Source organism: Lissotriton vulgaris, chromosome 7, assembly GCF_964263255.1.
Source record: "Lissotriton vulgaris chromosome 7, aLisVul1.2, whole genome shotgun sequence".
Classification (NCBI taxonomy): domain Eukaryota; kingdom Metazoa; phylum Chordata; class Amphibia; order Caudata; family Salamandridae; genus Lissotriton; species Lissotriton vulgaris.
Window position 1 is genome coordinate 1,389,863,738 of NC_141695.1, and position 23,402 is coordinate 1,389,887,139.

A 23,402-nucleotide genomic window follows, 5' to 3' on the forward strand; every position below is an offset into this window, starting at 1 on the left:
ATACTTACGGTGTGTTTAGTCTTGGACCACAAATGCAGTGAAGAATAATGGATTGCTACTCTTCATACATTTTTGACCATTGGCTCAGATTTGAATGCGTACTGGCCATCTGAGCATCTCTGCCAGGCCACCCTATGTCTAGAGACTGTAGATTTAGAGAGTTTATAAACATTGTCAGTTCATCAATAAAGTGTGCTCGCTTCGGCAGCACATATACTAAAATTGGAACGATACAGAGAAGATTAGCATGGCCCCTGCGCAAGGATGACACGCAAATTCGTGAAGCGTTCCATATTTTTAACAGCTTTCAGGAGAGAAATCTTTTTTGTTTTCAAGACTAATTGAAAAAATAAAGCAGGTCCCAGTGCTGTCCCCGTAATATGTATTTTTCAATTAGTCTCTCCTCAACATTTTTAATGTATTTGCTTTGCAGTAAAGAAGGTGCGCTCTATGTTCAGCTGCATTTAGCAAGGAAGCCTGCAGGACTTCTGGGACTTTTCTTTCTCTTTTTTAGCCTCACTGTCATTATTCTTCACCACCCCCAAATCTATACTGCGGCAGTGTTGTGTTGCTTTGTGGGAAGCAGGACAAAGAGAAGGGCAGGGCCTATGCAAATGAAGGCCTCAGGGATGTCTGGGAGTGCCTTTTTAGCAGTATTGTTAAAGTCCACCTTGCAACCGGATTGGTCGGGTAAGCTGAAAAACACCATGCCAGATTGGGCACCAGGTGTCTAGGCGCTTGGAGGACATATTGGGTCTACATCCCTCAGTTTCTGAGGTCCAAGAAATGTTCACCCTCTACCCTAATAGAGAGGTCTTGGCCGATCGTGGCTGAGAGGGGAAGAAGGTAGCAGTGCAAGATGCTTATGGTCCTTCTCTAATAATGGACCAACTTTCTCTCTCTCCTTACCTGTGGTTCTGCCTGGCTACTGGGGCTACCAGTTGTAAGCCTGCAGCCCACAGGGAGTTGGTTTGTTCCTCTCACACATGTAAATGGGTAAGCATTCAAGTGCACACACCTGCCTACGTCCACAGACCCTCGCGCACACACACTTTTGTCAACAAGCTTTTTCGCAATTAAGAGTATCAGGGACCCATGTTGAAATACAAAAGCAGCACACCACGTGACGGCCATCACATAGAGTCCAGCAGCAAATGGGAAACGTTTAACTAGCTGTGGTCCTATTACTTGCGCTCTACCGTGGAACAACTGCTGGATGAGTCCTGCTGGAGAATATTGAACCTACAACAAGTCTGAGGTAAATAAAAATTCCACAGGAATATAATCAAACAGGGACCTACAACCCTTCCGAGCCAGATAGGAGTCGAACCTACAATCTTCTGATCCGTAGTCAGACGCGTTATCCATTGCGCCACTGGCCCTATGTAGACTTACGCATCCTTTTGTCCTTAAGTGGGCTAGAAAGTGTGTGTATGTGTGTGTGAAGGCACAAGGAAACCCATCTGACCTCCTGGAAGTCTGTTCTGTGAGGTTTTCCCAAGTTTTACAAAGGACTTTAGGAGAAGGAAGCACCTAAAAGCTAGGCGAAATGGTCCTAGATCCAAGGAAATCTTTTAGATCAGGCTCAGTTTCTTAAATAGTTTGCATTAACATAATCAGTTCCAGGTCTGTGTGGGGCTGAGCTTGAGAACTCCTTAGTAAGTAGGCGTTTACAACAATAAGGGGTTTAATATTACAACACAGGTGAACATTCAGACACATTATCATACGCTCACCTTGTCCAGGGACCCAAGCATGCTGCCTTTCCACTCTCAGAGCCCTTCACCTAACCTACTGTGCAGCTGTTTCACCTTTAATATCACTGTTCCACAGGCAGCGTGACGTCACAATGCTCCTTGTCTGTAGCCCGAACCAGGAGCCTTTGCAAACCTGGTATAATCTACATACTTACGGTGTGTTTAGTCTTGGACCACAAATGCAGTGAAGAATAATGGATTGCTACTCTTCATACATTTTTGACCATTGGCTCAGATTTGAATGCGTACTGGCCATCTGAGCATCTCTGCCAGGCCACCCTATGTCTAGAGACTGTAGATTTAGAGAGTTTATAAACATTGTCAGTTCATCAATAAAGTGTGCTCGCTTCGGCAGCACATATACTAAAATTGGAACGATACAGAGAAGATTAGCATGGCCCCTGCGCAAGGATGACACGCAAATTCGTGAAGCGTTCCATATTTTTAACAGCTTTCAGGAGAGAAATCTTTTTTGTTTTCAAGACTAATTGAAAAAATAAAGCAGGTCCCAGTGCTGTCCCCGTAATATGTATTTTTCAATTAGTCTCTCCTCAACATTTTTAATGTATTTGCTTTGCAGTAAAGAAGGTGCGCTCTATGTTCAGCTGCATTTAGCAAGGAAGCCTGCAGGACTTCTGGGACTTTTCTTTCTCTTTTTTAGCCTCACTGTCATTATTCTTCACCACCCCCAAATCTATACTGCGGCAGTGTTGTGTTGCTTTGTGGGAAGCAGGACAAAGAGAAGGGCAGGGCCTATGCAAATGAAGGCCTCAGGGATGTCTGGGAGTGCCTTTTTAGCAGTATTGTTAAAGTCCACCTTGCAACCGGGTTGGTCGGGTAAGCTGAAAAACACCATGCCAGATTGGGCACCAGGTGTCTAGGCGCTTGGAGGACATATTGGGTCTACATCCCTCAGTTTCTGAGGTCCAAGAAATGTTCACCCTCTACCCTAATAGAGAGGTCTTGGCCGATCGTGGCTGAGAGGGGAAGAAGGTAGCAGTGCAAGATGCTTATGGTCCTTCTCTAATAATGGACCAACTTTCTCTCTCTCCTTACCTGTGGTTCTGCCTGGCTACTGGGGCTACCAGTTGTAAGCCTGCAGCCCACAGGGAGTTGGTTTGTTCCTCTCACACATGTAAATGGGTAAGCATTCAAGTGCACACACCTGCCTACGTCCACAGACCCTCGCGCACACACACTTTTGTCAACAAGCTTTTTCGCAATTAAGAGTATCAGGGACCCATGTTGAAATACAAAAGCAGCACACCACGTGACGGCCATCACATAGAGTCCAGCAGCAAATGGGAAACGTTTAACTAGCTGTGGTCCTATTACTTGCGCTCTACCGTGGAACAACTGCTGGATGAGTCCTGCTGGAGAATATTGAACCTACAACAAGTCTGAGGTAAATAAAAATTCCACAGGAATATAATCAAACAGGGACCTACAACCCTTCCGAGCCAGATAGGAGTCGAACCTACAATCTTCTGATCCGTAGTCAGACGCGTTATCCATTGCGCCACTGGCCCTATGTAGACTTACGCATCCTTTTGTCCTTAAGTGGGCTAGAAAGTGTGTGTATGTGTGTGTGAAGGCACAAGGAAACCCATCTGACCTCCTGGAAGTCTGTTCTGTGAGGTTTTCCCAAGTTTTACAAAGGACTTTAGGAGAAGGAAGCACCTAAAAGCTAGGCGAAATGGTCCTAGATCCAAGGAAATCTTTTAGATCAGGCTCAGTTTCTTAAATAGTTTGCATTAACATAATCAGTTCCAGGTCTGTGTGGGGCTGAGCTTGAGAACTCCTTAGTAAGTAGGCGTTTACAACAATAAGGGGTTTAATATTACAACACAGGTGAACATTCAGACACATTATCATACGCTCACCTTGTCCAGGGACCCAAGCATGCTGCCTTTCCACTCTCAGAGCCCTTCACCTAACCTACTGTGCAGCTGTTTCACCTTTAATATCACTGTTCCACAGGCAGCGTGACGTCACAATGCTCCTTGTCTGTAGCCCGAACCAGGAGCCTTTGCAAACCTGGTATAATCTACATACTTACGGTGTGTTTAGTCTTGGACCACAAATGCAGTGAAGAATAATGGATTGCTACTCTTCATACATTTTTGACCATTGGCTCAGATTTGAATGCGTACTGGCCATCTGAGCATCTCTGCCAGGCCACCCTATGTCTAGAGACTGTAGATTTAGAGAGTTTATAAACATTGTCAGTTCATCAATAAAGTGTGCTCGCTTCGGCAGCACATATACTAAAATTGGAACGATACAGAGAAGATTAGCATGGCCCCTGCGCAAGGATGACACGCAAATTCGTGAAGCGTTCCATATTTTTAACAGCTTTCAGGAGAGAAATCTTTTTTGTTTTCAAGACTAATTGAAAAAATAAAGCAGGTCCCAGTGCTGTCCCCGTAATATGTATTTTTCAATTAGTCTCTCCTCAACATTTTTAATGTATTTGCTTTGCAGTAAAGAAGGTGCGCTCTATGTTCAGCTGCATTTAGCAAGGAAGCCTGCAGGACTTCTGGGACTTTTCTTTCTCTTTTTTAGCCTCACTGTCATTATTCTTCACCACCCCCAAATCTATACTGCGGCAGTGTTGTGTTGCTTTGTGGGAAGCAGGACAAAGAGAAGGGCAGGGCCTATGCAAATGAAGGCCTCAGGGATGTCTGGGAGTGCCTTTTTAGCAGTATTGTTAAAGTCCACCTTGCAACCGGATTGGTCGGGTAAGCTGAAAAACACCATGCCAGATTGGGCACCAGGTGTCTAGGCGCTTGGAGGACATATTGGGTCTACATCCCTCAGTTTCTGAGGTCCAAGAAATGTTCACCCTCTACCCTAATAGAGAGGTCTTGGCCGATCGTGGCTGAGAGGGGAAGAAGGTAGCAGTGCAAGATGCTTATGGTCCTTCTCTAATAATGGACCAACTTTCTCTCTCTCCTTACCTGTGGTTCTGCCTGGCTACTGGGGCTACCAGTTGTAAGCCTGCAGCCCACAGGGAGTTGGTTTGTTCCTCTCACACATGTAAATGGGTAAGCATTCAAGTGCACACACCTGCCTACGTCCACAGACCCTCGCGCACACACACTTTTGTCAACAAGCTTTTTCGCAATTAAGAGTATCAGGGACCCATGTTGAAATACAAAAGCAGCACACCACGTGACGGCCATCACATAGAGTCCAGCAGCAAATGGGAAACGTTTAACTAGCTGTGGTCCTATTACTTGCGCTCTACCGTGGAACAACTGCTGGATGAGTCCTGCTGGAGAATATTGAACCTACAACAAGTCTGAGGTAAATAAAAATTCCACAGGAATATAATCAAACAGGGACCTACAACCCTTCCGAGCCAGATAGGAGTCGAACCTACAATCTTCTGATCCGTAGTCAGACGCGTTATCCATTGCGCCACTGGCCCTATGTAGACTTACGCATCCTTTTGTCCTTAAGTGGGCTAGAAAGTGTGTGTATGTGTGTGTGAAGGCACAAGGAAACCCATCTGACCTCCTGGAAGTCTGTTCTGTGAGGTTTTCCCAAGTTTTACAAAGGACTTTAGGAGAAGGAAGCACCTAAAAGCTAGGCGAAATGGTCCTAGATCCAAGGAAATCTTTTAGATCAGGCTCAGTTTCTTAAATAGTTTGCATTAACATAATCAGTTCCAGGTCTGTGTGGGGCTGAGCTTGAGAACTCCTTAGTAAGTAGGCGTTTACAACAATAAGGGGTTTAATATTACAACACAGGTGAACATTCAGACACATTATCATACGCTCACCTTGTCCAGGGACCCAAGCATGCTGCCTTTCCACTCTCAGAGCCCTTCACCTAACCTACTGTGCAGCTGTTTCACCTTTAATATCACTGTTCCACAGGCAGCGTGACGTCACAATGCTGCTTGTCTGTAGCCCGAACCAGGAGCCTTTGCAAACCTGGTATAATCTACATACTTACGGTGTGTTTAGTCTTGGACCACAAATGCAGTGAAGAATAATGGATTGCTACTCTTCATACATTTTTGACCATTGGCTCAGATTTGAATGCGTACTGGCCATCTGAGCATCTCTGCCAGGCCACCCTATGTCTAGAGACTGTAGATTTAGAGAGTTTATAAACATTGTCAGTTCATCAATAAAGTGTGCTCGCTTCGGCAGCACATATACTAAAATTGGAACGATACAGAGAAGATTAGCATGGCCCCTGCGCAAGGATGACACGCAAATTCGTGAAGCGTTCCATATTTTTAACAGCTTTCAGGAGAGAAATCTTTTTTGTTTTCAAGACTAATTGAAAAAATAAAGCAGGTCCCAGTGCTGTCCCCGTAATATGTATTTTTCAATTAGTCTCTCCTCAACATTTTTAATGTATTTGCTTTGCAGTAAAGAAGGTGCGCTCTATGTTCAGCTGCATTTAGCAAGGAAGCCTGCAGGACTTCTGGGACTTTTCTTTCTCTTTTTTAGCCTCACTGTCATTATTCTTCACCACCCCCAAATCTATACTGCGGCAGTGTTGTGTTGCTTTGTGGGAAGCAGGACAAAGAGAAGGGCAGGGCCTATGCAAATGAAGGCCTCAGGTATGTCTGGGAGTGCCTTTTTAGCAGTATTGTTAAAGTCCACCTTGCAACCGGATTGGTCGGGTAAGCTGAAAAACACCATGCCAGATTGGGCACCAGGTGTCTAGGCGCTTGGAGGACATATTGGGTCTACATCCCTCAGTTTCTGAGGTCCAAGAAATGTTCACCCTCTACCCTAATAGAGAGGTCTTGGCCGATCGTGGCTGAGAGGGGAAGAAGGTAGCAGTGCAAGATGCTTATGGTCCTTCTCTAATAATGGACCAACTTTCTCTCTCTCCTTACCTGTGGTTCTGCCTGGCTACTGGGGCTACCAGTTGTAAGCCTGCAGCCCACAGGGAGTTGGTTTGTTCCTCTCACACATGTAAATGGGTAAGCATTCAAGTGCACACACCTGCCTACGTCCACAGACCCTCGCGCACACACACTTTTGTCAACAAGCTTTTTCGCAATTAAGAGTATCAGGGACCCATGTTGAAATACAAAAGCAGCACACCACGTGACGGCCATCACATAGAGTCCAGCAGCAAATGGGAAACGTTTAACTAGCTGTGGTCCTATTACTTGCGCTCTACCGTGGAACAACTGCTGGATGAGTCCTGCTGGAGAATATTGAACCTACAACAAGTCTGAGGTAAATAAAAATTCCACAGGAATATAATCAAACAGGGACCTACAACCCTTCCGAGCCAGATAGGAGTCGAACCTTCAATCTTCTGATCCGTAGTCAGATGCGTTATCCATTGCGCCACTGGCCCTATGTAGACTTACGCATCCTTTTGTCCTTAAGTGGGCTAGAAAGTGTGTGTATGTGTGTGTGAAGGCACAAGGAAACCCATCTGACCTCCTGGAAGTCTGTTCTGTGAGGTTTTCCCAAGTTTTACAAAGGACTTTAGGAGAAGGAAGCACCTAAAAGCTAGGCGAAATGGTCCTAGATCCAAGGAAATCTTTTAGATCAGGCTCAGTTTCTTAAATAGTTTGCATTAACATAATCAGTTCCAGGTCTGTGTGGGGCTGAGCTTGAGAACTCCTTAGTAAGTAGGCGTTTACAACAATAAGGGGTTTAATATTACAACACAGGTGAACATTCAGACACATTATCATACGCTCACCTTGTCCAGGGACCCAAGCATGCTGCCTTTCCACTCTCAGAGCCCTTCACCTAACCTACTGTGCAGCTGTTTCACCTTTAATATCACTGTTCCACAGGCAGCGTGACGTCACAATGCTCCTTGTCTGTAGCCCGAACCAGGAGCCTTTGCAAACCTGGTATAATCTACATACTTACGGTGTGTTTAGTCTTGGACCACAAATGCAGTGAAGAATAATGGATTGCTACTCTTCATACATTTTTGACCATTGGCTCAGATTTGAATGCGTACTGGCCATCTGAGCATCTCTGCCAGGCCACCCTATGTCTAGAGACTGTAGATTTAGAGAGTTTATAAACATTGTCAGTTCATCAATAAAGTGTGCTCGCTTCGGCAGCACATATACTAAAATTGGAACGATACAGAGAAGATTAGCATGGCCCCTGCGCAAGGATGACACGCAAATTCGTGAAGCGTTCCATATTTTTAACAGCTTTCAGGAGAGAAATCTTTTTTGTTTTCAAGACTAATTGAAAAAATAAAGCAGGTCCCAGTGCTGTCCCCGTAATATGTATTTTTCAATTAGTCTCTCCTCAACATTTTTAATGTATTTGCTTTGCAGTAAAGAAGGTGCGCTCTATGTTCAGCTGCATTTAGCAAGGAAGCCTGCAGGACTTCTGGGACTTTTCTTTCTCTTTTTTAGCCTCACTGTCATTATTCTTCACCACCCCCAAATCTATACTGCGGCAGTGTTGTGTTGCTTTGTGGGAAGCAGGACAAAGAGAAGGGCAGGGCCTATGCAAATGAAGGCCTCAGGGATGTCTGGGAGTGCCTTTTTAGCAGTATTGTTAAAGTCCACCTTGCAACCGGATTGGTCGGGTAAGCTGAAAAACACCATGCCAGATTGGGCACCAGGTGTCTAGGCGCTTGGAGGACATATTGGGTCTACATCCCTCAGTTTCTGAGGTCCAAGAAATGTTCACCCTCTACCCTAATAGAGAGGTCTTGGCCGATCGTGGCTGAGAGGGGAAGAAGGTAGCAGTGCAAGATGCTTATGGTCCTTCTCTAATAATGGACCAACTTTCTCTCTCTCCTTACCTGTGGTTCTGCCTGGCTACTGGGGCTACCAGTTGTAAGCCTGCAGCCCACAGGGAGTTGGTTTGTTCCTCTCACACATGTAAATGGGTAAGCATTCAAGTGCACACACCTGCCTACGTCCACAGACCCTCGCGCACACACACTTTTGTCAACAAGCTTTTTCGCAATTAAGAGTATCAGGGACCCATGTTGAAATACAAAAGCAGCACACCACGTGACGGCCATCACATAGAGTCCAGCAGCAAATGGGAAACGTTTAACTAGCTGTGGTCCTATTACTTGCGCTCTACCGTGGAACAACTGCTGGATGAGTCCTGCTGGAGAATATTGAACCTACAACAAGTCTGAGGTAAATAAAAATTCCACAGGAATATAATCAAACAGGGACCTACAACCCTTCCGAGCCAGATAGGAGTCGAACCTACAATCTTCTGATCCGTAGTCAGACGCGTTATCCATTGCGCCACTGGCCCTATGTAGACTTACGCATCCTTTTGTCCTTAAGTGGGCTAGAAAGTGTGTGTATGTGTGTGTGAAGGCACAAGGAAACCCATCTGACCTCCTGGAAGTCTGTTCTGTGAGGTTTTCCCAAGTTTTACAAAGGACTTTAGGAGAAGGAAGCACCTAAAAGCTAGGCGAAATGGTCCTAGATCCAAGGAAATCTTTTAGATCAGGCTCAGTTTCTTAAATAGTTTGCATTAACATAATCAGTTCCAGGTCTGTGTGGGGCTGAGCTTGAGAACTCCTTAGTAAGTAGGCGTTTACAACAATAAGGGGTTTAATATTACAACACAGGTGAACATTCAGACACATTATCATACGCTCACCTTGTCCAGGGACCCAAGCATGCTGCCTTTCCACTCTCAGAGCCCTTCACCTAACCTACTGTGCAGCTGTTTCACCTTTAATATCACTGTTCCACAGGCAGCGTGACGTCACAATGCTCCTTGTCTGTAGCCCGAACCAGGAGCCTTTGCAAACCTGGTATAATCTACATACTTACGGTGTGTTTAGTCTTGGACCACAAATGCAGTGAAGAATAATGGATTGCTACTCTTCATACATTTTTGACCATTGGCTCAGATTTGAATGCGTACTGGCCATCTGAGCATCTCTGCCAGGCCACCCTATGTCTAGAGACTGTAGATTTAGAGAGTTTATAAACATTGTCAGTTCATCAATAAAGTGTGCTCGCTTCGGCAGCACATATACTAAAATTGGAACGATACAGAGAAGATTAGCATGGCCCCTGCGCAAGGATGACACGCAAATTCGTGAAGCGTTCCATATTTTTAACAGCTTTCAGGAGAGAAATCTTTTTTGTTTTCAAGACTAATTGAAAAAATAAAGCAGGTCCCAGTGCTGTCCCCGTAATATGTATTTTTCAATTAGTCTCTCCTCAACATTTTTAATGTATTTGCTTTGCAGTAAAGAAGGTGCGCTCTATGTTCAGCTGCATTTAGCAAGGAAGCCTGCAGGACTTCTGGGACTTTTCTTTCTCTTTTTTAGCCTCACTGTCATTATTCTTCACCACCCCCAAATCTATACTGCGGCAGTGTTGTGTTGCTTTGTGGGAAGCAGGACAAAGAGAAGGGCAGGGCCTATGCAAATGAAGGCCTCAGGGATGTCTGGGAGTGCCTTTTTAGCAGTATTGTTAAAGTCCACCTTGCAACCGGATTGGTCGGGTAAGCTGAAAAACACCATGCCAGATTGGGCACCAGGTGTCTAGGCGCTTGGAGGACATATTGGGTCTACATCCCTCAGTTTCTGAGGTCCAAGAAATGTTCACCCTCTACCCTAATAGAGAGGTCTTGGCCGATCGTGGCTGAGAGGGGAAGAAGGTAGCAGTGCAAGATGCTTATGGTCCTTCTCTAATAATGGACCAACTTTCTCTCTCTCCTTACCTGTGGTTCTGCCTGGCTACTGGGGCTACCAGTTGTAAGCCTGCAGCCCACAGGGAGTTGGTTTGTTCCTCTCACACATGTAAATGGGTAAGCATTCAAGTGCACACACCTGCCTACGTCCACAGACCCTCGCGCACACACACTTTTGTCAACAAGCTTTTTCGCAATTAAGAGTATCAGGGACCCATGTTGAAATACAAAAGCAGCACACCACGTGACGGCCATCACATAGAGTCCAGCAGCAAATGGGAAACGTTTAACTAGCTGTGGTCCTATTACTTGCGCTCTACCGTGGAACAACTGCTGGATGAGTCCTGCTGGAGAATATTGAACCTACAACAAGTCTGAGGTAAATAAAAATTCCACAGGAATATAATCAAACAGGGACCTACAACCCTTCCGAGCCAGATAGGAGTCGAACCTACAATCTTCTGATCCGTAGTCAGACGCGTTATCCATTGCGCCACTGGCCCTATGTAGACTTACGCATCCTTTTGTCCTTAAGTGGGCTAGAAAGTGTGTGTATGTGTGTGTGAAGGCACAAGGAAACCCATCTGACCTCCTGGAAGTCTGTTCTGTGAGGTTTTCCCAAGTTTTACAAAGGACTTTAGGAGAAGGAAGCACCTAAAAGCTAGGCGAAATGGTCCTAGATCCAAGGAAATCTTTTAGATCAGGCTCAGTTTCTTAAATAGTTTGCATTAACATAATCAGTTCCAGGTCTGTGTGGGGCTGAGCTTGAGAACTCCTTAGTAAGTAGGCGTTTACAACAATAAGGGGTTTAATATTACAACACAGGTGAACATTCAGACACATTATCATACGCTCACCTTGTCCAGGGACCCAAGCATGCTGCCTTTCCACTCTCAGAGCCCTTCACCTAACCTACTGTGCAGCTGTTTCACCTTTAATATCACTGTTCCACAGGCAGCGTGACGTCACAATGCTCCTTGTCTGTAGCCCGAACCAGGAGCCTTTGCAAACCTGGTATAATCTACATACTTACGGTGTGTTTAGTCTTGGACCACAAATGCAGTGAAGAATAATGGATTGCTACTCTTCATACATTTTTGACCATTGGCTCAGATTTGAATGCGTACTGGCCATCTGAGCATCTCTGCCAGGCCACCCTATGTCTAGAGACTGTAGATTTAGAGAGTTTATAAACATTGTCAGTTCATCAATAAAGTGTGCTCGCTTCGGCAGCACATATACTAAAATTGGAACGATACAGAGAAGATTAGCATGGCCCCTGCGCAAGGATGACACGCAAATTCGTGAAGCGTTCCATATTTTTAACAGCTTTCAGGAGAGAAATCTTTTTTGTTTTCAAGACTAATTGAAAAAATAAAGCAGGTCCCAGTGCTGTCCCCGTAATATGTATTTTTCAATTAGTCTCTCCTCAACATTTTTAATGTATTTGCTTTGCAGTAAAGAAGGTGCGCTCTATGTTCAGCTGCATTTAGCAAGGAAGCCTGCAGGACTTCTGGGACTTTTCTTTCTCTTTTTTAGCCTCACTGTCATTATTCTTCACCACCCCCAAATCTATACTGCGGCAGTGTTGTGTTGCTTTGTGGGAAGCAGGACAAAGAGAAGGGCAGGGCCTATGCAAATGAAGGCCTCAGGGATGTCTGGGAGTGCCTTTTTAGCAGTATTGTTAAAGTCCACCTTGCAACCGGATTGGTCGGGTAAGCTGAAAAACACCATGCCAGATTGGGCACCAGGTGTCTAGGCGCTTGGAGGACATATTGGGTCTACATCCCTCAGTTTCTGAGGTCCAAGAAATGTTCACCCTCTACCCTAATAGAGAGGTCTTGGCCGATCGTGGCTGAGAGGGGAAGAAGGTAGCAGTGCAAGATGCTTATGGTCCTTCTCTAATAATGGACCAACTTTCTCTCTCTCCTTACCTGTGGTTCTGCCTGGCTACTGGGGCTACCAGTTGTAAGCCTGCAGCCCACAGGGAGTTGGTTTGTTCCTCTCACACATGTAAATGGGTAAGCATTCAAGTGCACACACCTGCCTACGTCCACAGACCCTCGCGCACACACACTTTTGTCAACAAGCTTTTTCGCAATTAAGAGTATCAGGGACCCATGTTGAAATACAAAAGCAGCACACCACGTGACGGCCATCACATAGAGTCCAGCAGCAAATGGGAAACGTTTAACTAGCTGTGGTCCTATTACTTGCGCTCTACCGTGGAACAACTGCTGGATGAGTCCTGCTGGAGAATATTGAACCTACAACAAGTCTGAGGTAAATAAAAATTCCACAGGAATATAATCAAACAGGGACCTACAACCCTTCCGAGCCAGATAGGAGTCGAACCTACAATCTTCTGATCCGTAGTCAGACGCGTTATCCATTGCGCCACTGGCCCTATGTAGACTTACGCATCCTTTTGTCCTTAAGTGGGCTAGAAAGTGTGTGTATGTGTGTGTGAAGGCACAAGGAAACCCATCTGACCTCCTGGAAGTCTGTTCTGTGAGGTTTTCCCAAGTTTTACAAAGGACTTTAGGAGAAGGAAGCACCTAAAAGCTAGGCGAAATGGTCCTAGATCCAAGGAAATCTTTTAGATCAGGCTCAGTTTCTTAAATAGTTTGCATTAACATAATCAGTTCCAGGTCTGTGTGGGGCTGAGCTTGAGAACTCCTTAGTAAGTAGGCGTTTACAACAATAAGGGGTTTAATATTACAACACAGGTGAACATTCAGACACATTATCATACGCTCACCTTGTCCAGGGACCCAAGCATGCTGCCTTTCCACTCTCAGAGCCCTTCACCTAACCTACTGTGCAGCTGTTTCACCTTTAATATCACTGTTCCACAGGCAGCGTGACGTCACAATGCTCCTTGTCTGTAGCCCGAACCAGGAGCCTTTGCAAACCTGGTATAATCTACATACTTACGGTGTGTTTAGTCTTGGACCACAAATGCAGTGAAGAATAATGGATTGCTACTCTTCATACATTTTTGACCATTGGCTCAGATTTGAATGCGTACTGGCCATCTGAGCATCTCTGCCAGGCCACCCTATGTCTAGAGACTGTAGATTTAGAGAGTTTATAAACATTGTCAGTTCATCAATAAAGTGTGCTCGCTTCGGCAGCACATATACTAAAATTGGAACGATACAGAGAAGATTAGCATGGCCCCTGCGCAAGGATGACACGCAAATTCGTGAAGCGTTCCATATTTTTAACAGCTTTCAGGAGAGAAATCTTTTTTGTTTTCAAGACTAATTGAAAAAATAAAGCAGGTCCCAGTGCTGTCCCCGTAATATGTATTTTTCAATTAGTCTCTCCTCAACATTTTTAATGTATTTGCTTTGCAGTAAAGAAGGTGCGCTCTATGTTCAGCTGCATTTAGCAAGGAAGCCTGCAGGACTTCTGGGACTTTTCTTTCTCTTTTTTAGCCTCACTGTCATTATTCTTCACCACCCCCAAATCTATACTGCGGCAGTGTTGTGTTGCTTTGTGGGAAGCAGGACAAAGAGAAGGGCAGGGCCTATGCAAATGAAGGCCTCAAGGATGTCTGGGAGTGCCTTTTTAGCAGTATTGTTAAAGTCCACCTTGCAACCGGATTGGTCGGGTAAGCTGAAAAACACCATGCCAGATTGGGCACCAGGTGTCTAGGCGCTTGGAGGACATATTGGGTCTACATCCCTCAGTTTCTGAGGTCCAAGAAATGTTCACCCTCTACCCTAATAGAGAGGTCTTGGCCGATCGTGGCTGAGAGGGGAAGAAGGTAGCAGTGCAAGATGCTTATGGTCCTTCTCTAATAATGGACCAACTTTCTCTCTCTCCTTACCTGTGGTTCTGCCTGGCTACTGGGGCTACCAGTTGTAAGCCTGCAGCCCACAGGGAGTTGGTTTGTTCCTCTCACACATGTAAATGGGTAAGCATTCAAGTGCACACACCTGCCTACGTCCACAGACCCTCGCGCACACACACTTTTGTCAACAAGCTTTTTCGCAATTAAGAGTATCAGGGACCCATGTTGAAATACAAAAGCAGCACACCACGTGACGGCCATCACATAGAGTCCAGCAGCAAATGGGAAACGTTTAACTAGCTGTGGTCCTATTACTTGCGCTCTACCGTGGAACAACTGCTGGATGAGTCCTGCTGGAGAATATTGAACCTACAACAAGTCTGAGGTAAATAAAAATTCCACAGGAATATAATCAAACAGGGACCTACAACCCTTCCGAGCCAGATAGGAGTCGAACCTACAATCTTCTGATCCGTAGTCAGACGCGTTATCCATTGCGCCACTGGCCCTATGTAGACTTACGCATCCTTTTGTCCTTAAGTGGGCTAGAAAGTGTGTGTATGTGTGTGTGAAGGCACAAGGAAACCCATCTGACCTCCTGGAAGTCTGTTCTGTGAGGTTTTCCCAAGTTTTACAAAGGACTTTAGGAGAAGGAAGCACCTAAAAGCTAGGCGAAATGGTCCTAGATCCAAGGAAATCTTTTAGATCAGGCTCAGTTTCTTAAATAGTTTGCATTAACATAATCAGTTCCAGGTCTGTGTGGGGCTGAGCTTGAGAACTCCTTAGTAAGTAGGCGTTTACAACAATAAGGGGTTTAATATTACAACACAGGTGAACATTCAGACACATTATCATACGCTCACCTTGTCCAGGGACCCAAGCATGCTGCCTTTCCACTCTCAGAGCCCTTCACCTAACCTACTGTGCAGCTGTTTCACCTTTAATATCACTGTTCCACAGGCAGCGTGACGTCACAATGCTCCTTGTCTGTAGCCCGAACCAGGAGCCTTTGCAAACCTGGTATAATCTACATACTTACGGTGTGTTTAGTCTTGGACCACAAATGCAGTGAAGAATAATGGATTGCTACTCTTCATACATTTTTGACCATTGGCTCAGATTTGAATGCGTACTGGCCATCTGAGCATCTCTGCCAGGCCACCCTATGTCTAGAGACTGTAGATTTAGAGAGTTTATAAACATTGTCAGTTCATCAATAAAGTGTGCTCGCTTCGGCAGCACATATACTAAAATTGGAACGATACAGAGAAGATTAGCATGGCCCCTGCGCAAGGATGACACGCAAATTCGTGAAGCGTTCCATATTTTTAACAGCTTTCAGGAGAGAAATCTTTTTTGTTTTCAAGACTAATTGAAAAAATAAAGCAGGTCCCAGTGCTGTCCCCGTAATATGTATTTTTCAATTAGTCTCTCCTCAACATTTTTAATGTATTTGCTTTGCAGTAAAGAAGGTGCGCTCTATGTTCAGCTGCATTTAGCAAGGAAGCCTGCAGGACTTCTGGGACTTTTCTTTCTCTTTTTTAGCCTCACTGTCATTATTCTTCACCACCCCCAAATCTATACTGCGGCAGTGTTGTGTTGCTTTGTGGGAAGCAGGACAAAGAGAAGGGCAGGGCCTATGCAAATGAAGGCCTCAGGGATGTCTGGGAGTGCCTTTTTAGCAGTATTGTTAAAGTCCACCTTGCAACCGGATTGGTCGGGTAAGCTGAAAAACACCATGCCAGATTGGGCACCAGGTGTCTAGGCGCTTGGAGGACATATTGGGTCTACATCCCTCAGTTTCTGAGGTCCAAGAAATGTTCACCCTCTACCCTAATAGAGAGGTCTTGGCCGATCGTGGCTGAGAGGGGAAGAAGGTAGCAGTGCAAGATGCTTATGGTCCTTCTCTAATAATGGACCAACTTTCTCTCTCTCCTTACCTGTGGTTCTGCCTGGCTACTGGGGCTACCAGTTGTAAGCCTGCAGCCCACAGGGAGTTGGTTTGTTCCTCTCACACATGTAAATGGGTAAGCATTCAAGTGCACACACCTGCCTACGTCCACAGACCCTCGCGCACACACACTTTTGTCAACAAGCTTTTTCGCAATTAAGAGTATCAGGGACCCATGTTGAAATACAAAAGCAGCACACCACGTGACGGCCATCACATAGAGTCCAGCAGCAAATGGGAAACGTTTAACTAGCTGTGGTCCTATTACTTGCGCTCTACCGTGGAACAACTGCTGGATGAGTCCTGCTGGAGAATATTGAACCTACAACAAGTCTGAGGTAAATAAAAATTCCACAGGAATATAATCAAACAGGGACCTACAACCCTTCCGAGCCAGATAGGAGTCGAACCTACAATCTTCTGATCCGTAGTCAGACGCGTTATCCATTGCGCCACTGGCCCTATGTAGACTTACGCATCCTTTTGTCCTTAAGTGGGCTAGAAAGTGTGTGTATGTGTGTGTGAAGGCACAAGGAAACCCATCTGACCTCCTGGAAGTCTGTTCTGTGAGGTTTTCCCAAGTTTTACAAAGGACTTTAGGAGAAGGAAGCACCTAAAAGCTAGGCGAAATGGTCCTAGATCCAAGGAAATCTTTTAGATCAGGCTCAGTTTCTTAAATAGTTTGCATTAACATAATCAGTTCCAGGTCTGTGTGGGGCTGAGCTTGAGAACTCCTTAGTAAGTAGGCGTTTACAACAATAAGGGGTTTAATATTACAACACAGGTGAACATTCAGACACATTATCATACGCTCACCTTGTCCAGGGACCCAAGCATGCTGCCTTTCCACTCTCAGAGCCCTTCACCTAACCTACTGTGCAGCTGTTTCACCTTTAATATCACTGTTCCACAGGCAGCGTGACGTCACAATGCTCCTTGTCTGTAGCCCGAACCAGGAGCCTTTGCAAACCTGGTATAATCTACATACTTACGGTGTGTTTAGTCTTGGACCACAAATGCAGTGAAGAATAATGGATTGCTACTCTTCATACATTTTTGACCATTGGCTCAGATTTGAATGCGTACTGGCCATCTGAGCATCTCTGCCAGGCCACCCTATGTCTAGAGACTGTAGATTTAGAGAGTTTATAAACATTGTCAGTTCATCAATAAAGTGTGCTCGCTTCGGCAGCACATATACTAAAATTGGAACGATACAGAGAAGATTAGCATGGCCCCTGCGCAAGGATGACACGCAAATTCGTGAAGCGTTCCATATTTTTAACAGCTTTCAGGAGAGAAATCTTTTTTGTTTTCAAGACTAATTGAAAAAATAAAGCAGGTCCCAGTGCTGTCCCCGTAATATGTATTTTTCAATTAGTCTCTCCTCAACATTTTTAATGTATTTGCTTTGCAGTAAAGAAGGTGCGCTCTATGTTCAGCTGCATTTAGCAAGGAAGCCTGCAGGACTTCTGGGACTTTTCTTTCTCTTTTTTAGCCTCACTGTCATTATTCTTCACCACCCCCAAATCTATACTGCGGCAGTGTTGTGTTGCTTTGTGGGAAGCAGGACAAAGAGAAGGGCAGGGCCTATGCAAATGAAGGCCTCAGGGATGTCTGGGAGTGCCTTTTTAGCAGTATTGTTAAAGTCCACCTTGCAACCGGATTGGTCGGGTAAGCTGAAAAACACCATGCCAGATTGGGCACCAGGTGTCTAGGCGCTTGGAGGACATATTGGGTCTACATCCCTCAGTTTCTGAGGTCCAAGAAATGTTCACCCTCTACCCTAATAGAGAGGTCTTGGCCGATCGTGGCTGAGAGGGGAAGAAGGTAGCAGTGCAAGATGCTTATGGTCCTTCTCTAATAATGGACCAACTTTCTCTCTCTCCTTACCTGTGGTTCTGCCTGGCTACTGGGGCTACCAGTTGTAAGCCTGCAGCCCACAGGGAGTTGGTTTGTTCCTCTCACACATGTAAATGGGTAAGCATTCAAGTGCACACACCTGCCTACGTCCACAGACCCTCGCGCACACACACTTTTGTCAACAAGCTTTTTCGCAATTAAGAGTATCAGGGACCCATGTTGAAATACAAAAGCAGCACACCACGTGACGGCCATCACATAGAGTCCAGCAGCAAATGGGAAACGTTTAACTAGCTGTGGTCCTATTACTTGCGCTCTACCGTGGAACAACTGCTGGATGAGTCCTGCTGGAGAATATTGAACCTACAACAAGTCTGAGGTAAATAAAAATTCCACAGGAATATAATCAAACAGGGACCTACAACCCTTCCGAGCCAGATAGGAGTCGAACCTACAATCTTCTGATCCGTAGTCAGACGCGTTATCCATTGCGCCACTGGCCCTATGTAGACTTACGCATCCTTTTGTCCTTAAGTGGGCTAGAAAGTGTGTGTATGTGTGTGTGAAGGCACAAGGAAACCCATCTGACCTCCTGGAAGTCTGTTCTGTGAGGTTTTCCCAAGTTTTACAAAGGACTTTAGGAGAAGGAAGCACCTAAAAGCTAGGCGAAATGGTCCTAGATCCAAGGAAATCTTTTAGATCAGGCTCAGTTTCTTAAATAGTTTGCATTAACATAATCAGTTCCAGGTCTGTGTGGGGCTGAGCTTGAGAACTCCTTAGTAAGTAGGCGTTTACAACAATAAGGGGTTTAATATTACAACACAGGTGAACATTCAGACACATTATCATACGCTCACCTTGTCCAGGGACCCAAGCATGCTGCCTTTCCACTCTCAGAGCCCTTCACCTAACCTACTGTGCAGCTGTTTCACCTTTAATATCACTGTTCCACAGGCAGCGTGACGTCACAATGCTGCTTGTCTGTAGCCCGAACCAGGAGCCTTTGCAAACCTGGTATAATCTACATACTTACGGTGTGTTTAGTCTTGGACCACAAATGCAGTGAAGAATAATGGATTGCTACTCTTCATACATTTTCGACCATTGGCTCAGATTTGAATGCGTACTGGCCATCTGAGCATCTCTGCCAGGCCACCCTATGTCTAGAGACTGTAGATTTAGAGAGTTTATAAACATTGTCAGTTCATCAATAAAGTGTGCTCGCTTCGGCAGCACATATACTAAAATTGGAACGATACAGAGAAGATTAGCATGGCCCCTGCGCAAGGATGACACGCAAATTCGTGAAGCGTTCCATATTTTTAACAGCTTTCAGGAGAGAAATCTTTTTTGTTTTCAAGACTAATTGAAAAAATAAAGCAGGTCCCAGTGCTGTCCCCGTAATATGTATTTTTCAATTAGTCTCTCCTCAACATTTTTAATGTATTTGCTTTGCAGTAAAGAAGGTGCGCTCTATGTTCAGCTGCATTTAGCAAGGAAGCCTGCAGGACTTCTGGGACTTTTCTTTCTCTTTTTTAGCCTCACTGTCATTATTCTTCACCACCCCCAAATCTATACTGCGGCAGTGTTGTGTTGCTTTGTGGGAAGCAGGACAAAGAGAAGGGCAGGGCCTATGCAAATGAAGGCCTCAGGTATGTCTGGGAGTGCCTTTTTAGCAGTATTGTTAAAGTCCACCTTGCAACCGGATTGGTCGGGTAAGCTGAAAAACACCATGCCAGATTGGGCACCAGGTGTCTAGGCGCTTGGAGGACATATTGGGTCTACATCCCTCAGTTTCTGAGGTCCAAGAAATGTTCACCCTCTACCCTAATAGAGAGGTCTTGGCCGATCGTGGCTGAGAGGGGAAGAAGGTAGCAGTGCAAGATGCTTATGGTCCTTCTCTAATAATGGACCAACTTTCTCTCTCTCCTTACCTGTGGTTCTGCCTGGCTACTGGGGCTACCAGTTGTAAGCCTGCAGCCCACAGGGAGTTGGTTTGTTCCTCTCACACATGTAAATGGGTAAGCATTCAAGTGCACACACCTGCCTACGTCCACAGACCCTCGCGCACACACACTTTTGTCAACAAGCTTTTTCGCAATTAAGAGTATCAGGGACCCATGTTGAAATACAAAAGCAGCACACCACGTGACGGCCATCACATAGAGTCCAGCAGCAAATGGGAAACGTTTAACTAGCTGTGGTCCTATTACTTGCGCTCTACCGTGGAACAACTGCTGGATGAGTCCTGCTGGAGAATATTGAACCTACAACAAGTCTGAGGTAAATAAAAATTCCACAGGAATATAATCAAACAGGGACCTACAACCCTTCCGAGCCAGATAGGAGTCGAACCTACAATCTTCTGATCCGTAGTCAGACGCGTTATCCATTGCGCCACTGGCCCTATGTAGACTTACGCATCCTTTTGTCCTTAAGTGGGCTAGAAAGTGTGTGTATGTGTGTGTGAAGGCACAAGGAAACCCATCTGACCTCCTGGAAGTCTGTTCTGTGAGGTTTTCCCAAGTTTTACAAAGGACTTTAGGAGAAGGAAGCACCTAAAAGCTAGGCGAAATGGTCCTAGATCCAAGGAAATCTTTTAGATCAGGCTCAGTTTCTTAAATAGTTTGCATTAACATAATCAGTTCCAGGTCTGTGTGGGGCTGAGCTTGAGAACTCCTTAGTAAGTAGGCGTTTACAACAATAAGGGGTTTAATATTACAACACAGGTGAACATTCAGACACATTATCATACGCTCACCTTGTCCAGGGACCCAAGCATGCTGCCTTTCCACTCTCAGAGCCCTTCACCTAACCTACTGTGCAGCTGTTTCACCTTTAATATCACTGTTCCACAGGCAGCGTGACGTCACAATGCTCCTTGTCTGTAGCCCGAACCAGGAGCCTTTGCAAACCTGGTATAATCTACATACTTACGGTGTGTTTAGTCTTGGACCACAAATGCAGTGAAGAATAATGGATTGCTACTCTTCATACATTTTTGACCATTGGCTCAGATTTGAATGCGTACTGGCCATCTGAGCATCTCTGCCAGGCCACCCTATGTCTAGAGACTGTAGATTTAGAGAGTTTATAAACATTGTCAGTTCATCAATAAAGTGTGCTCGCTTCGGCAGCACATATACTAAAATTGGAACGATACAGAGAAGATTAGCATGGCCCCTGCGCAAGGATGACACGCAAATTCGTGAAGCGTTCCATATTTTTAACAGCTTTCAGGAGAGAAATCTTTTTTGTTTTCAAGACTAATTGAAAAAATAAAGCAGGTCCCAGTGCTGTCCCCGTAATATGTATTTTTCAATTAGTCTCTCCTCAACATTTTTAATGTATTTGCTTTGCAGTAAAGAAGGTGCGCTCTATGTTCAGCTGCATTTAGCAAGGAAGCCTGCAGGACTTCTGGGACTTTTCTTTCTCTTTTTTAGCCTCACTGTCATTATTCTTCACCACCCCCAAATCTATACTGCGGCAGTGTTGTGTTGCTTTGTGGGAAGCAGGACAAAGAGAAGGGCAGGGCCTATGCAAATGAAGGCCTCAGGGATGTCTGGGAGTGCCTTTTTAGCAGTATTGTTAAAGTCCACCTTGCAACCGGATTGGTCGGGTAAGCTGAAAAACACCATGCCAGATTGGGCACCAGGTGTCTAGGCGCTTGGAGGACATATTGGGTCTACATCCCTCAGTTTCTGAGGTCCAAGAAATGTTCACCCTCTACCCTAATAGAGAGGTCTTGGCCGATCGTGGCTGAGAGGGGAAGAAGGTAGCAGTGCAAGATGCTTATGGTCCTTCTCTAATAATGGACCAACTTTCTCTCTCTCCTTACCTGTGGTTCTGCCTGGCTACTGGGGCTACCAGTTGTAAGCCTGCAGCCCACAGGGAGTTGGTTTGTTCCTCTCACACATGTAAATGGGTAAGCATTCAAGTGCACACACCTGCCTACGTCCACAGACCCTCGCGCACACACACTTTTGTCAACAAGCTTTTTCGCAATTAAGAGTATCAGGGACCCATGTTGAAATACAAAAGCAGCACACCACGTGACGGCCATCACATAGAGTCCAGCAGCAAATGGGAAACGTTTAACTAGCTGTGGTCCTATTACTTGCGCTCTACCGTGGAACAACTGCTGGATGAGTCCTGCTGGAGAATATTGAACCTACAACAAGTCTGAGGTAAATAAAAATTCCACAGGAATATAATCAAACAGGGACCTACAACCCTTCCGAGCCAGATAGGAGTCGAACCTACAATCTTCTGATCCATAGTCAGACGCGTTATCCATTGCGCCACTGGCCCTATGTAGACTTACGCATCCTTTTGTCCTTAAGTGGGCTAGAAAGTGTGTGTATGTGTGTGTGAAGGCACAAGGAAACCCATCTGACCTCCTGGAAGTCTGTTCTGTGAGGTTTTCCCAAGTTTTACAAAGGACTTTAGGAGAAGGAAGCACCTAAAAGCTAGGCGAAATGGTCCTAGATCCAAGGAAATCTTTTAGATCAGGCTCAGTTTCTTAAATAGTTTGCATTAACATAATCAGTTCCAGGTCTGTGTGGGGCTGAGCTTGAGAACTCCTTAGTAAGTAGGCGTTTACAACAATAAGGGGTTTAATATTACAACACAGGTGAACATTCAGACACATTATCATACGCTCACCTTGTCCAGGGACCCAAGCATGCTGCCTTTCCACTCTCAGAGCCCTTCACCTAACCTACTGTGCAGCTGTTTCACCTTTAATATCACTGTTCCACAGGCAGCGTGACGTCACAATGCTCCTTGTCTGTAGCCCGAACCAGGAGCCTTTGCAAACCTGGTATAATCTACATACTTACGGTGTGTTTAGTCTTGGACCACAAATGCAGTGAAGAATAATGGATTGCTACTCTTCATACATTTTTGACCATTGGCTCAGATTTGAATGCGTACTGGCCATCTGAGCATCTCTGCCAGGCCACCCTATGTCTAGAGACTGTAGATTTAGAGAGTTTATAAACATTGTCAGTTCATCAATAAAGTGTGCTCGCTTCGGCAGCACATATACTAAAATTGGAACGATACAGAGAAGATTAGCATGGCCCCTGCGCAAGGATGACACGCAAATTCGTGAAGCGTTCCATATTTTTAACAGCTTTCAGGAGAGAAATCTTTTTTGTTTTCAAGACTAATTGAAAAAATAAAGCAGGTCCCAGTGCTGTCCCCGTAATATGTATTTTTCAATTAGTCTCTCCTCAACATTTTTAATGTATTTGCTTTGCAGTAAAGAAGGTGCGCTCTATGTTCAGCTGCATTTAGCAAGGAAGCCTGCAGGACTTCTGGGACTTTTCTTTCTCTTTTTTAGCCTCACTGTCATTATTCTTCACCACCCCCAAATCTATACT

General features: G+C 45.2%; 24 non-coding genes across 24 annotated transcripts; 13 read left to right on the forward strand and 11 right to left on the reverse strand.

Moving 5' to 3' along the window:
* The first annotated feature begins 192 nt into the window (after positions 1–192).
* Positions 193–299, forward strand: LOC147704502 (U6 spliceosomal RNA). The gene has a single exon (XR_015299000.1). It is a non-coding gene; the product is annotated as a U6 spliceosomal RNA (small nuclear RNA).
* A 1,010-nt stretch (positions 300–1,309) lies between these two features.
* TRNAR-ACG (transfer RNA arginine (anticodon ACG)) lies at positions 1,310–1,382 on the reverse strand. The gene has a single exon. It is a non-coding gene; the product is annotated as a tRNA-Arg (tRNA).
* Positions 1,383–2,096: 714 nt separating this feature from the next.
* On the forward strand, positions 2,097–2,203 carry LOC147704504 (U6 spliceosomal RNA). The gene has a single exon (XR_015299001.1). It is a non-coding gene; the product is annotated as a U6 spliceosomal RNA (small nuclear RNA).
* Positions 2,204–3,213: 1,010 nt separating this feature from the next.
* On the reverse strand, positions 3,214–3,286 carry TRNAR-ACG (transfer RNA arginine (anticodon ACG)). Its single transcript has one exon. It is a non-coding gene; the product is annotated as a tRNA-Arg (tRNA).
* Positions 3,287–4,000: 714 nt separating this feature from the next.
* On the forward strand, positions 4,001–4,107 carry LOC147704506 (U6 spliceosomal RNA). The gene has a single exon (XR_015299002.1). It is a non-coding gene; the product is annotated as a U6 spliceosomal RNA (small nuclear RNA).
* A 1,010-nt stretch (positions 4,108–5,117) lies between these two features.
* Positions 5,118–5,190, reverse strand: TRNAR-ACG (transfer RNA arginine (anticodon ACG)). The gene has a single exon. It is a non-coding gene; the product is annotated as a tRNA-Arg (tRNA).
* A 714-nt stretch (positions 5,191–5,904) lies between these two features.
* On the forward strand, positions 5,905–6,011 carry LOC147704508 (U6 spliceosomal RNA). Its single transcript, XR_015299003.1, has one exon. It is a non-coding gene; the product is annotated as a U6 spliceosomal RNA (small nuclear RNA).
* Positions 6,012–7,808: 1,797 nt separating this feature from the next.
* On the forward strand, positions 7,809–7,915 carry LOC147704509 (U6 spliceosomal RNA). The gene has a single exon (XR_015299004.1). It is a non-coding gene; the product is annotated as a U6 spliceosomal RNA (small nuclear RNA).
* A 1,010-nt stretch (positions 7,916–8,925) lies between these two features.
* TRNAR-ACG (transfer RNA arginine (anticodon ACG)) lies at positions 8,926–8,998 on the reverse strand. Its single transcript has one exon. It is a non-coding gene; the product is annotated as a tRNA-Arg (tRNA).
* Positions 8,999–9,712: 714 nt separating this feature from the next.
* On the forward strand, positions 9,713–9,819 carry LOC147704511 (U6 spliceosomal RNA). The gene has a single exon (XR_015299005.1). It is a non-coding gene; the product is annotated as a U6 spliceosomal RNA (small nuclear RNA).
* A 1,010-nt stretch (positions 9,820–10,829) lies between these two features.
* Positions 10,830–10,902, reverse strand: TRNAR-ACG (transfer RNA arginine (anticodon ACG)). The gene has a single exon. It is a non-coding gene; the product is annotated as a tRNA-Arg (tRNA).
* Positions 10,903–11,616: 714 nt separating this feature from the next.
* On the forward strand, positions 11,617–11,723 carry LOC147704513 (U6 spliceosomal RNA). The gene has a single exon (XR_015299006.1). It is a non-coding gene; the product is annotated as a U6 spliceosomal RNA (small nuclear RNA).
* Positions 11,724–12,733: 1,010 nt separating this feature from the next.
* On the reverse strand, positions 12,734–12,806 carry TRNAR-ACG (transfer RNA arginine (anticodon ACG)). Its single transcript has one exon. It is a non-coding gene; the product is annotated as a tRNA-Arg (tRNA).
* A 714-nt stretch (positions 12,807–13,520) lies between these two features.
* Positions 13,521–13,627, forward strand: LOC147704515 (U6 spliceosomal RNA). The gene has a single exon (XR_015299007.1). It is a non-coding gene; the product is annotated as a U6 spliceosomal RNA (small nuclear RNA).
* A 1,010-nt stretch (positions 13,628–14,637) lies between these two features.
* TRNAR-ACG (transfer RNA arginine (anticodon ACG)) lies at positions 14,638–14,710 on the reverse strand. Its single transcript has one exon. It is a non-coding gene; the product is annotated as a tRNA-Arg (tRNA).
* A 714-nt stretch (positions 14,711–15,424) lies between these two features.
* On the forward strand, positions 15,425–15,531 carry LOC147704517 (U6 spliceosomal RNA). Its single transcript, XR_015299008.1, has one exon. It is a non-coding gene; the product is annotated as a U6 spliceosomal RNA (small nuclear RNA).
* A 1,010-nt stretch (positions 15,532–16,541) lies between these two features.
* On the reverse strand, positions 16,542–16,614 carry TRNAR-ACG (transfer RNA arginine (anticodon ACG)). The gene has a single exon. It is a non-coding gene; the product is annotated as a tRNA-Arg (tRNA).
* A 714-nt stretch (positions 16,615–17,328) lies between these two features.
* On the forward strand, positions 17,329–17,435 carry LOC147704519 (U6 spliceosomal RNA). Its single transcript, XR_015299009.1, has one exon. It is a non-coding gene; the product is annotated as a U6 spliceosomal RNA (small nuclear RNA).
* A 1,010-nt stretch (positions 17,436–18,445) lies between these two features.
* Positions 18,446–18,518, reverse strand: TRNAR-ACG (transfer RNA arginine (anticodon ACG)). The gene has a single exon. It is a non-coding gene; the product is annotated as a tRNA-Arg (tRNA).
* A 714-nt stretch (positions 18,519–19,232) lies between these two features.
* On the forward strand, positions 19,233–19,339 carry LOC147704521 (U6 spliceosomal RNA). The gene has a single exon (XR_015299010.1). It is a non-coding gene; the product is annotated as a U6 spliceosomal RNA (small nuclear RNA).
* Positions 19,340–20,349: 1,010 nt separating this feature from the next.
* On the reverse strand, positions 20,350–20,422 carry TRNAR-ACG (transfer RNA arginine (anticodon ACG)). The gene has a single exon. It is a non-coding gene; the product is annotated as a tRNA-Arg (tRNA).
* Positions 20,423–21,136: 714 nt separating this feature from the next.
* LOC147704523 (U6 spliceosomal RNA) lies at positions 21,137–21,243 on the forward strand. Its single transcript, XR_015299011.1, has one exon. It is a non-coding gene; the product is annotated as a U6 spliceosomal RNA (small nuclear RNA).
* A 1,010-nt stretch (positions 21,244–22,253) lies between these two features.
* On the reverse strand, positions 22,254–22,326 carry TRNAH-AUG (transfer RNA histidin (anticodon AUG)). Its single transcript has one exon. It is a non-coding gene; the product is annotated as a tRNA-His (tRNA).
* A 714-nt stretch (positions 22,327–23,040) lies between these two features.
* Positions 23,041–23,147, forward strand: LOC147704525 (U6 spliceosomal RNA). The gene has a single exon (XR_015299012.1). It is a non-coding gene; the product is annotated as a U6 spliceosomal RNA (small nuclear RNA).
* Positions 23,148–23,402: the final 255 nt, after the last annotated feature.